General features: G+C 29.8%; 1 protein-coding gene across 2 annotated transcripts in view; it reads right to left on the minus strand.

Moving 5' to 3' along the window:
- The window catches only part of LOC127704234 (DNA-binding protein Ikaros-like), a 58,528-nt gene that overhangs the window by 12,070 nt on the left and 32,078 nt on the right, over positions 1–14,380 (minus strand). Inside the window, exon 1 of one of the 2 annotated variants that reach the window (XM_052208188.1) lies at positions 185–308. The exons of the other annotated variant lie outside the window; for it this stretch is intronic. The gene's annotated coding sequence lies outside the window, so the exon portion shown is untranslated. Of the gene's footprint in view, positions 1–184; positions 309–14,380 lie in introns of those variants that run through there. 2 annotated transcript variants of the gene reach the window in all.

Consider the following 14,380-nt stretch of genomic DNA (forward strand, 5'->3'; position numbering starts at 1 on the left):
TTTGTAATTCCTTTTATCAAGTGAATTTTCTTTTTGAAAGAGTATGGGAAATTTAGTTGAATGCCTAAAACTTTTACATGAGATAAAAATGATAACTAACGTGTCTCTTTGTAACAGCAATGTGACATTTCATCTACTTTAAGGTCAAGTCATCACTAAATAATTACTAGATAATTCTGCTTACATGTATGATATTCCAAATCACTGATTGTTACCAAAGAAGCAAATATATCTCAAAATAGTCTTGAACATTTCATGCAAAAGACTCGTAAACAAATTATATCAATCTACCTTGTCTTTAAGTGTTCAAGTGCAACAAAAAAATCAGCTATCTAATTTCCTTAGAGGCACAAGATATATATATACAATAATACATATAAGGAAACTATACTTTTGTCCCAGTCAGAATATACCAAAAGTTTCAATTTCATATTTACACACAGATCTAATGTCAGTCAAGAACTAATATCAATGTTCTATTTGCATTCCATATATATACAAAATAAGTGATTTCTATTTCCTGCATGTACACTCTATAGCAACTAAACAATTTAACTTTAAAAAATATGGCATACTTAATAAGTGTTGTTAAGACACATTGCACCAATCCATTTTTTTTAAGCGGCACCTAAATCACTCAAGCAGCTGGAACAACAATTTTCTAAAATGTCTTTTTATATTTTGATATCCAGTTTTGTGTGAAATTAATGTTATAATTTTCTCTTAACAATCAATGATATTGTTGTTTATTCTACATACAAAAGTAAATTATTGGAAGGTTAAGATGATATCATCTAAAGAATGAGCAATGCCTGGCCAGACTGACACCTCATTCCACAGACAAAACTAATTATGATTCATCCATAGGTAAATTTAAATCTATCACTATTGGAATTATTTTTACCATTTATGGAATGACTGGAAATAAAGAAAACTTAGTCAGATGTTAAGCATGTTACAGACTTTTGTATGTCATATGACTTTTGAAAAATATCCTACAGACCTAGCATTTCTTATATCCAGTATTATCTAATTCTTTAAACAAGGTAAATATTATAATTCTACTGCAATACATTTTTAAATTGAGCAGTAACATTATGAAAGTTTTTTGACAAAGTGATTTCACTTTCAGAAACATTTTCCTTTTCAATATAATTGACACTTTAATTTTGGAACAAAAAGGTTAAGTCCTATTCTTTAAACTATCAAACTCAAGATATAAAATAAAACAAGCAAGATTAATTTCTTTTTCTTCCTTCTGTACTGTTCTTCAACCCATAATTATAATGACTTTTAAATTTTCACTTTCAAATTCATCCCATTAATCATTAGGCAGTTTTGTTTTAAATAATCATAACTCAAGCAACTAAAAGTATGTCATAAGATTTCCCAGATTTAAAACAGCCTCCTTCACACTTTTCATTACCATATTACTCCTACAATTAAATCAGTGACAAAAATCACAATTTATATCGAAAATCCTTGATAAGATTTAAATCATCAATTTGACATTTTCTCCTTTATAACATAGAATTTCATTATCCAATAAAAAATATCACTCTAAAATTGACAGCTATGGGTTATAATTAATAAGACTTGGTTCAAATAACATCAAACAGCTTTTCTCAATGTCTCTCCAATCATCTGCAATACATCCTTTATATGCATGTTGTGAAAGACATCACCATCTTCTGAAAATTTGTTAAGGAGCACACGAAAGCACACCATGTCTTTAAAGTCCATGAACAATAAAATCCTTATATGTTTTTGTTTATAACACATTAAAACTCACTAAAAACGAACTCAATTACCACCAATTTAAAGTTTACTGCTTCCAACCTCCTACCTACATTAGATAAAACTCCTTTTACAAGAAAATTACAAGAAATCATTAAACCTGTTAACAAAACTTACAACGTTTAAAAAAAAAAAGTCCTGCAGCTAAAATTTTTGCACACAAAGAAAACATCGCTCATCTTTATCTGAACTTAATAAGAGAATTACGTAAATGTCATCTTTTCATTCTTGTTTTGTTGGTGTTCTAGGAAAACTTAATTCAATATAGAAGCATATATGTCAATAGATATTACATGCTATTGATTATTCAATATGATTCTATAAATCTAACCTGAGAACGGTGCGGTGATAAAATAGAAATATAACCAAATCTGAAGATAATTACATCTCATTTGCATAAAACAAATTAAACCCTACGTACATGAAGTATATATCATCTCAGAAATCAATTACATCTAAAATTTCAATATCGTTTTAAAATGGTTTCCAATGAGGGAAAATGGTGTTATTTCTAATTAAGTATCAATCACTGGTTCTATGATTGTAAGAGGATCCGATAGGTGTCAAAGCTTTAAACTTAAATGCCAATGAATTGCTTTTCCAATTACAAAAGTAATACTTCTATATTTGTGTGGAATAATTGTGAAAGAAAGTTTTAATTTGTTTTGATATGAATATGCTTTGAGTAGGATGATATATATCTACAAATACTATAATAGTATAAGTCAAATAACAGTTATCTTTCTTTGACCATTTGAAAACTAAAATTAAAATCTGTAAAAGGCCAAATTTGATTTCAAGAAAAACTTTTTTCTTTTAAAACATATAATACGATATGGCTATACAGGTGTGAACATTGATTTAAGCAAGTTTAACAGATAGAAATTCAAATTATCACCATATTATACATGGTATTTTCCATGTGATTGGTTTTCAGATGTTTGTTTGTTGGTGTTTAACGGCACTTTCATCAAACTTGGTTGTATTATGGAACATTTTTTTTTACTGGTGGAGATAGCAAAAGTAATCAGAGTGAACCAACGACCTTATGAAAGAAATCTGGCAATCCTCTCTCAATAAAGATCAAATCCGAACTCACAACTTAAATCATGACTGTAGATTAACTACTTAGACCATTCAGCCTTAAAGGCTCCTAAAGTTTTGAGATGTAAGGAAACACTAAAAAGGCGGGAAATGGATCTTTTGTTTTTCTAATATGAAAATGAAAGATGAACGGTTTCTAAAAATAAATTGAAAATTTTAAGAGTTGAATGGCAAAAGTTTTTAATGCATTGCCTTAAGGGAAAGCACAGAGTGATAATACAAAAGAAAATTCTGACAAGAGGCTGTCAGAGCGACAGCAAACATTTATTTGTGTCCTGGTATTTTTCAATATCACAAGGACCATAACTCCTGAACGGTGAAAGTGAAAATCTTCAATATTGAACTTGACATCCATTTTGTCATCACTAACAACATATTAAAATTGAAAAGCTTTGGTTGAACGGTTCATGAGTAAATGCACGGACACTGTTTGGCAGCCACCCGCCCCCCCCGCCCGCATGCCGTACATCCCCAAATCAATAACAGATTTTTCCTTCGGAAATCTGGTTAAAAATGTGAGCAGTGAATATCTTTAAATTGATAATAAACTTTTAACCACTTTTGATACAAATGTCAATCAATATCAGAAGATTTAAATTGTTAAAACTATATTGTCTTTTTGGCTTTAATTGAGTTCCAAATGCCGAATACACAGTTTAAACTATATATCTTAAAAACTTTCTGAAATTTCATTATATTTAACTGATATTATCTTACCTTAATGTTTCCTGTTAATTAGTTACCACTAACGAGTTTCAAACTATGATACAGCACAGAAGTTGTCCTTAAACAATTGTACCCTTAACAATCTACCAATCACAACATAACTCCTACTGTGTCATTTCTACCTATCATAATCAATTATGTGTCTATATAAAACAATATATTTGTCGTTAATTTCAGCTTCACAGAATTCAATTTTCATCTCGATATTAAAAATCAATTATTTTAATATATTTTCGCACCGATAAATATCCTGTTTTAACAAGAGGAGAATGCAAATAAAGCAAGTGAGATATTATCACACATTTATAAGACATTATCTTACCACTGGCAAATATCATAGATATTTCACGCCAAAAATTAAGGTTGAACTGAATAAACAAGATGTAACGATCATTAATTTTTATTATCGCAATCACCATGGATATTTTATTTAGCATACTATATCCAAACATTGGATATGTAAAATTTTGATAGCTTTTATTGCATAAAATACATTTAATTTTCCACGAATGAGAACCTATAATTCACTAGGGTATATTTTATATACAAATTTAATCAGCAATCTATACAATTCCATATAAACTGTTGAAAATGATGTTGTATAGATTTTGATTATAACTTTTTTGTCGTATTTAGAAGCAATTTTATTAATTAAATTGTGACAATACAGCTATAGAAATAGCGGTTATATTACCTGCTGAATTTTTTATATGCAGTAGACCTCATTGTACTTTTGCAATGTATTAAAGCATTTATGTTGGAAAGTTATGACAAGGTTGAGAACCGTAGGACTTCTGCATAAAAATAAACCTACTGTCACATTGGGAGAATAAACAAGAAATCATAGCATTTGTTATATACTTTGCCAAAATGCAGTTTATTTGATAGAAAGTATTGGTCAATAAGATTGCATATAAGCTATTTAGGTTGTGAAAAATTCTCATAATTTCAATAAGATTCATCAATGGTATAATTCCTAATGAAAGGTCTGAATCAATGTAAAAAACTTTCCCTTTGTTAAAATACCCATATTACAAAAAAATCAACCAAGTCTTAATTATGTTTTAAGAAAATACTGTTTAATGTTACAGCAACAAGCCAAAGATCAATACATATAAATACTGAACCGATAAATCTTTTCTTTGTCCCACATCTATATATACTACATAAAACCATTCCAAAGTTTATCCAATCTCCAAACCTATAAATACTTTGTCCTAGCACCATATAAAATGTTAGAGATTATTTTCAAAGACTTGTCCAATTATTCATCTTCTATAAAAACATCAATTAAGATATCCATTTTTCAATCTATGTGAAATATAAAACCTACATCAAAATATAGATAGCCCAATCGATACAAAAAATGGCTTAAAATCAATTATTTCTTACTTTTAGCTAAATAATTATGAGTAAAGTACGCAAACATTGCAGCCTATCAAATTACTATTTGTTTCCGCAGTATCTTGGAAACAAAAGCCCGTACTATGTACATATATATTAAGAATAAAGATGGATGAGGGATCAAACAAAGGATATGCCATATGTTATAAAACTAAAGCAGATGTCAACCTTTTAATGGTTTGCCAATGAACATAGATAAATTCAATCTTAACTTCTAAGACAAATCAGTGAGGTAAGACTACCATCCCACCTGCATTAACGGGATAGATTTATTGGTCCTGTAGACAAACAAAGACATCTGCCTTGTTCTCTCTAAAATAAACTATTATATGTCAATATCTACCTGAATATACACCTTTACAGGTAAACTAACAGGTAAATTTATTTGTTTTCCTGATAAAGACTTTATTATGCCATCATCAAACTCGTCACTCAGTCAGCGGGAAGATGGTTCGTGACCTGGTCTGTAGGACGCTACTTAAAAATTTCTGTAATACCTATTGTAACCTTTACCAAATGAAACATATACCTTTATAAAAAGATTTACGAGGTTTTAATAACGGCTTTATTAAACCATTAATGACTAGTATTGAAGTGTGCCTCCTCTTCTAGAAGGCTACTTAGTCGGTCATATTTGGACAACACTTTAATTTTAAATGTAGTTTAGATATACATTAAAGAGATACATCTGTGGTTTCAAAGGGCTCAATAATAAGAAAGCCATCATTGAAACAAGTCAAATGGTCCATTTTTCTGGCCTACTATTTAATAGGTATTGCTTTGATATAAAACTATTTGAAATCTGTCTGCGGTTCTGATAATGGCTTTTAATATCATACCTTCATTGATTTCCTTTGACTTTTGTCCCTGTTTCAGATCTAACATTAAGTAAATACTGATTTTATATCTATATATTTGAATCTATTCTGTGGTTTCGATTGGAGATATGATATTAGTCTGCCATTAATTGAGGATGATATCAATCCTAACTATTCTCTGGGACGCTACTTAACTGATTTTTCATCAATATCTACCTGACTCAATAGGTAATATATACTTTAACAGGTAGTTGTCTGGGATAATGACTTTATTAAGCCATCATCATTGATGTGGCTGCCCCAGGGATAAAAATTGTCTGTGATTATAAAGAATTACTATTTAGGTATTGATAACTGAAAGCAAATGCCACATGAAGGGATAGCAATCTTTAAATAATAAAATGATTTTTATCAAATAACAGAAAAAAATTGAGAATCAATCTGACTACAGAATCACCTTGGGATTTGCTCAATTGAATTTCTAAAATTATCTATTAAATCAAAAATAGTTGCTTACAATTGAGTGGTAAATTAATGACTTTAACACGTTATACAGTAGTTTTTCATTTCAAATACGAAACTTGTACTTTAAACAAAATGGCAAAAGTGAACTGCATTCAGCTGGACTAATTATAATTATCAATAATGACTTTAAAGTTTCTCGAAAAAATAGTAACACATTTTTCATTCACAAAAAAACAAAGCAAAAATTGAACTAGCAAAGAACATTAATAAGACCAATTAACACCTGAAACATGAAGCATAACTTTATTCTACTTTATTCGGCACATTTCTTCATTGCACTACAACTGAAATGTCTGAAGACAGTAGCAGTAAAATCATGATTACAACATTTTTACAAAGTTGGATCATAGTAAAGTCGGGTATAAAATAGAAAGGAAAGAATATGGGGTATCCATCCATGACACTAAATCATTATTATGCACAGCAAAAAATACAAAATGCAAAGGAACAGCACTTTTATTGCTGTTCTTCATCTCAAAATCACCCTGAGGCCTTCGATTAGTGCAAAAAAACTCCCACCTCAATGCAAGTTTAAGACGGTTCCTAGCACCGGTTTGAGGGGAATTCTTTGCAAACTGACTGTCACAACTGTGAATTGAAGAACTGAAAGCCATGGAGTAATATCAATATAAAATAAATCTTTAAAGAATTCAAACATGAACTTATTCAATGAGACAGCAACCCTACAACACTTAAAACGAAGAGGTCAGCACACAGTCTTCACAATAGGCATGGGTTTGTATAATATCTCAGTTGCTGCATTTAATTCAAAGTGCACATTAAGAGTTCCAACAAGCTCTGCATATTAAAAATCCAGGCAACAACTACTCTCAGTGGTCCATGGGTATAAATTTTATATTTTTACTACATCAAGCCCTTATTTTCTATCTAATGGCAGTCAAAATGGGTTAATTTATTACAGACCTCACCCAACTTCCCAGCCTATGTAAAGACCCTCAAAATTTAAACTGTGAACTTGTTCTTGTTTTGACAAAACTTTTGAAAATCCTCAGACAAACAATTAGTAGGATCAGCAAAAGTAAAACCTGGTGCTCAACTAAATGTCCTAGAAACTATCAAATTTTTCAATAATTTTAGTTTATAATTTTGGTTTAAACTATGAACAATGCATGAAATATTTGCCACTGGACTTTAAGCAAGCAAAACTTTACAACCTTACCAATTTGGCAACTTGACAAACTGCAGTTAACTTATCTGAAGAGACTGATATGCTTTTAAAATGACTGATTGCTTAACACCCAGTGGCAAATATTTAATACACATTCAAGAAAATCCTTTGACAAAAACAAACCAAAAATAACTTAGAACTTTCACATGAAAGATTGCACAAAATAAATGGAATTTAATACCCAATTATTGTATAAGGCTTTCTGTCATGACTAGTCCTAGCAGAGACTAAAATAATCACTAGAGTATCCACTTTCAAAGTGAAAGAATAACATCTATTTGAGCACAAGTCTTACTGAATTTTAGAAGACAACAGTCATACGATTTAACCAATTGTTTCACATTTTGTCATACTGGGGTATTTGATAGATTACCTTACGATATGGGTTTAACTCATTGTAGAAGGCAGTACAGTGACCCTCAGCTGTAATCCGAGTCCTTTGATTTCTGGCATTACATGTTGTCTCGTTGGAAATCATACCACATCTCCTTATTTTTATATTGGGCCAGCAAAAATTAAATGGGAGTAGGACCTGTGTGAGGCTTTCCTTTTACAGACCCTCCTTAACGGATTTGTACTTCTAAATCAGCTGATTATAGAGATGTTCACAAAATCAAACTTTCAGCCAATTTAGGAAGCAAAAGTTACACAGGCATACTTCATACAATGAAATAAGAATGGTGTTCATTCAAAAGTACAAATGTTTTACATTCCGATTGAGTAGGATATTCCAGAAAATTTTTGCCAAAATTTTTGGTTGTTTGTCTATAAATGTCTTACCTGATTTTCTATGTTTAAGTTTTCTATAAATAATTTAACTGGAAGATAAGTACTTATTTAATGTTCAGTATTCATTGTTATTCGTGGGATAATGATTTCGTGACATATATGTAATTCCTATAGACTAAGTCTTTAATGCAGAATTTTGCAAAATCACGAAATCAACTATCCAAGAAATAATATACGTTTTCCTGAATCCAAGAGAATTGGTACCCACCAAAATAACTGAATCCACAGTATAATTAAAGTAAACTTATGTATCAATTTCAGGTATGAATCCAAAATAAAAATCTATACTTTTTCCATTCTCCCAACTTCAAACAGCAAAAGAAACATCTTTAAACAAAAGATTTTATCTTAAATTTACCATTTTTGAAATATATTATTTAAGGAGATAAATGGTCTAGTCATCAGTGAGACAGTAATCCAACAATACAAATTACTGTAACAATCTTGTGGTCCCCAAATATATTTGATTGCACGAGTTCACCAGAAACTTACTAGCAATCATGAGCATAATATAGAAATTTTAAATTATAAATATCAGACTCATATGTCCCTATGAAAGAATCAGGAAAACTATAAGGATCATTAACATTTGTAAATGTGTGTGTAAATGTGTGGCTGGACTGAGACCAGTATAGTTGCATTGACATCCACAACATTTGGTCTCTGGTGGATAGTTGTCTCATTTGAGATAATATCACATATCTGTATTTTTATAATGTTTACAAGAAGTTTTAATATTAAAGTTTATAATAAGATTTGACCTTTCAGATTTAAAAAAAAGTTACTTATCTGCCAATCAGGGTAAAAATAGAGGGGCCATTAACATTTATAAATGTGGCCCGATTCACAAGACTTTTAACATTAAAGTTAATACCTATAATTATCTTCTTGTTCAATATTTACTTATTTGATAAGTTAATCAATTTTTCTACAAATAACTCTTTTTTTAGATTTGTTAAAATGTTAAATCAATGTCACCACAGATAAATATCTAAACACAATCTGTAAGAATATCTTTTGTCTATATTGATTAAGTATATAAATGGACTTACATGGAAAAAGATGCAGATTTAATTCAGCTGTTAACTTCCCAAGACAACCCAGGACATAGAACTGATTCGATAAAACTTTATTGTCAACTATAAACGTTAATATTGCTCATAAATTACTAGATATGAAAATGTGTATATATCAATTCTATTGTTCACTATTGACAAGAGACGCGTGACCAAGATAAAGATACACTTTGCTACCATAGTGACGAGTGCTTTTCTTACATCAGTTCTCCATCTTTCGTTCATTTACATACTATTAATCGTTTTTGAACGGGGCAGGTGCCTGGGTACTTTACATTTAATTAATTGACAGTTGACTGAAGTTATACCATGATATCTATTGCTTACAAAACTCGGAGACAATGACCCATAATCCTTAAAATCATCCCTACATACTGGGCTCCGTATTAAGAAGTGTCTATGTAAAATTGGTTTTTGTCTAGTTGTGATTTGTTAGAATTGTTGTGATCAATTTCGTCCTTACAATAGAAATTGAAGAGCTTTACTAGAATTGATTTATATTTGAGAACACCTGCCGATCTTGTTGGATGATTATCATCGTTTGAAATCATGTTAATGCCATGTGACTCATTTCTTTGACTATGAAATAATCTTGTTACATTGTATTCTTTTTTACAACATATATTTATATACATTGATCAATATTTTCAATTTTTATCAGCAAATGGCAGGCACCGCCATGCAATTACGATTACTCTATTCACTGTTGAACAAAGAACAGTAGAATATTTAATTTCTTCCTGAAGTAGTATAGGACAATAACTACGTATATTATTTTCGTAGTAAAATTACGGTACAAAAGAGATGGAGCTGCGGAGCTTGATTTTAATAATAAAAGTTGACACATCCATTTATGTAGCCATCATGGTTACTATGACAATAAACATCGGCACTAAAACACATCTTTCAGTAAACCAATAAATATTTCACAAATTTAATTTGATAGTTTAGTTCATTTCAATGCATATTAAGTATGGTACAACTTTTCACGTCTTTTATAAATTGGAAAATGAGTTTCTGACATAAGAGAAGTAATCACTTAACAGATTATTGGACTCGGAACAAGGGGGTTTCCAGAATTTACACCAACATCACTAAAATTGTTTACAAAAACAATAAAAGACAAGAACAAGTAAAAGACGATGGGTATTGTGAATGAAAAGAAACTGATTAAAACCATGAGCAGATGTGTGAATTTAAGCGTAATAAATGGTTATTGATCAGTTTATTCTTGTATTGTAACTTGATTACGCCTATCTATTGTTATATTCTTAATGAAAATAATGATGATAAATATGCCTTTGTGCTTCAAAAGTGGAAGTAAAATACATCATGTTAACTTTTTAATATCAGAAACAATAAAATACAGGCACATACATATTTACATAGTTATCATACAATCAATTATCTAGAGTAAGGCGTATATGACGCAAATATTCCATTAGAACAGATTAAACTCTATTATTTTAAACAAAAATCAATTACTTATTTATACTTTTGAAAATATGTATTTGATCAAATAATTAGGTACAGCGATAACGGAGCTGTGGTAGATAGGCGTTAACCAGATTGCTATCGGCATCAATTTGACAAATTACAGTTCCATTTTAGTAAGAAAATAAAGAAAATAGAAGTTGTAGTTTCTAATAGGTTTTAAATATCACATAAAAGATAAACGACTTTATTTGGCTTTTCGACAGTCTCTCTGTGTAACAGTCATAATAACATGGAAAATCCTCAGTTGGACCAGGACAAGTTTAGTTTATATAATATCTATACATGCTCGATCAAATTTTTAAAGTTGATAAAATTTATTTATAAATAAAACGAGATGTGGGATATATGTCAATGAAACAGCAACCCATCAACACAAACAACCAAAAGACATCTAGAGAACAACATACAGAATTAAACAATAGACAAGTGCCTTATAGATACGCTAACTGAAAGATTTTAGGGGGACAAAGGGACAGTTCAGCTGATGGTAGCTGGGCTTTTTTTTTTATAAAACACCCAATAATTACTCGGTGTTCAAGTCGCTTAAAAAGAGATTTTTGTTGATGCTAATATAACTGTATACCAAATATCATTTACTTACCATTAGTGCAGTCCATTAACTCACCTAAATCACTAATTTCAAAGTGAGACAAAAAATAAAAAAATATTTACATGAGATTTAAGGGTTTATTCAGATTTCTGGACTACAATTAAAATGGTCCAACTGTCAAAAATATTAAATAAAACAGCTTTCAGGAAACTCAAGCTCAGAGCAAGCATTCATCAAATTGATTTTTAACAAATGATATATGATTCCATCTATACCTGTTTAACCACAGACTTATTATTTGTTTAAACAGTCCTCAGAAGTGAATTATACTATAATAGCATGGAAACACACTCACTGCTTCAATATCTTAATTATTCATTGATCATAGTAAATGAAATTTAAAAAATTGTTAATAATAATCTCAAGTCTTAATGAATACACTACGAACACACCGTCTTTTAAAACTATGTTTATTTAAACATATGCTTAAATAGTTCATTCAAAGAAAATGGAAACATAGTATTACAACATCCAACTGTAACCAAAATTGGCAACATTAATCAACTTATCAATCTGAACATTAAAAATTTCATGAAATTCTTATATATTAATCGAGGAACAAGATACAATCTGATAAACTTGAAACATTATGTAAGAAAAAAAATATTTTTCTGTTTGTGTGCAAATGACTGTTTGACAATCTCAAAGAACAGATATAAATTGTATGTATTTCAAAATTCTAAACATGTATTTGTAAATCATTATTGTTGAAATTCGTAGTAACAAGGTAAAGTCCTGACATAGTCTCTGATTTTCTTATTAATAAACAGTCCAGAAAAAAAAAATTTAACTGGAGTGGACAGTTACATTATAACTGGATGAAACTTATTACTCAAGTGGACAGTAAAAATTGCTTGCCTAATAAAAACAATTTGCTGTCAATTTCAAGGAATATATCAATTTTTTTTTATATAAAAATAAAATAAAAACACAATTGTTTAACTCCGTGTCAAAAAGACCATAGATTTATGTTATGATACAGTATATGGTGGTTACTTAATGTTTAAAGAGGTAGTGTTTATTTTTTGCCCATTATTTCTGAAAATTTGAGAATAACATTCAGCTTTTTCACTCATCACATGACATATTATTATAATGAAAAAGTTTTAAAAGTGTGGCTTAAGGTTATAACAAAAACTTCAAAACATACCAATTGTTTTTTTTACTTCATCCAAATAAGTGAAAAAGTAATTGACAATTGCCTTTGAAATTTAAGCACAGAGATTTAAATGAACACTAACTACTTTTTTTGTTCAATGTTTCACCAGAATAAAAAATTGTTACATCAGATTCTATCATTATTATATAACCCTTCAATCTGAATGTATTTATAATTGTTGACTTAGATACAAATAAATAGGTATGGATGTTAAATAATTTCCTATCATGCAATACTTAAAATACATTTCCAGTCATCTTCAAAACATCTATAAAATAAAGACCACTTACCTGACTGAGTATATCTCTATGTATGTAAAACTTGATGTTTAAATCTTACAAAGCATGCCCGTTTTTCATGTATGACTAAATCTGTTAAAGTTAAAATTTTATTTACACATAAATAACTGTTAAAAACTTCTCTATTATAGCTAAATTTGTACACATTTCATTCATTCAATAAACCCGCTTTACTCAAGTGTAACCACATAACAATAGCGGAGATTACAACAATTGCTTGAAAGTTTTTGATTTTCCAACTCCCGTAATCCGTCTATTGATATTGAAATAAATATACATGATTTAACATCTGTCGGTGTCATTTTTGACTTTTAATTTCTTTTGGACCTATTGCGACATGACCTTTTGCCACAGTGATGACCGTAACCTCTGCTTGACCACAGGTAGAGAAAAAGACGCAAAACTTCCCCCCATGTTACATAATTGTAGCTTGATAATAGTTTGATAGATGCTGATGACTCTACTACTGTCTAGGGCTAGGTCAGATTACCTCCCCTGGTGGACTCACACAACAATAGCGTGACACTGGTCATCCAACCTTCGTCCATTGTAATCATTATTGAGCCAAACATTGAATGTACTAAGTTAGCATTTAACCTTTTTTAGACCTTATCAAATAATGCTGTGAATGAAATTTCGATTAATTTAAATTGATGCGAAACTCAGTGATGGGTTATTTACCTAGCCAAAATATGCTATCTAAAATGAAGAAGTCACAAAACCCATGTCAATCACTAATTGTAGACTATTTCTTAACAAAAACGCCTATAAGAAAATACACAGTTGGAAGTGAATACAGAAAATAAACAAATCAAAGAGATAAAATATACCTTTTGATGTTAGACTCCAGGGTATAAGAAAATTAAATTTTGACCACAATAATAGGTATACCTGATGTCCAACAGTGACTAATATTTGAAACCTCATATTAAAAGTCAAAACTTTACCAACAATCTCAATGATTCATTATAAAAAGAAACTTTTAAAGGTTTCCGCAAGTTCAACATTTCATTATATCAAAAAATGTATATCTTAATCAAATTTACAAAATATTTCTGTCTTTAGAAAAGTAGAAGGCATTTAAGAATAAAATATTTCATGTTTGTTATTTAACTGGGTTGTAGAATTTGACTATAGCACAATTTTGTAAGGAAGCTCAATCACCAAATGATCAGTTTTAGTGCAACACAAGGAATTAGTTAAGATGCATATAAAATTCTTGTAATTTCCTTTCTCTGTAATTCAATTAATTTGAATATTTTATCTACAATAGTTTGTAAAATTTGTGTAGTATGCATGCTGTTGTAGTGTTGAATGTATGGAATTCCTTTAAACATTCTATAATGTCTGCCAAAAGGACTTGACTTAACCACTTGTCATGTAACTA

This window comes from Mytilus californianus, unplaced genomic scaffold, assembly GCF_021869535.1.
Source record: "Mytilus californianus isolate M0D057914Y unplaced genomic scaffold, xbMytCali1.0.p SCAF_6, whole genome shotgun sequence".
Taxonomy (NCBI): domain Eukaryota; kingdom Metazoa; phylum Mollusca; class Bivalvia; order Mytilida; family Mytilidae; genus Mytilus; species Mytilus californianus.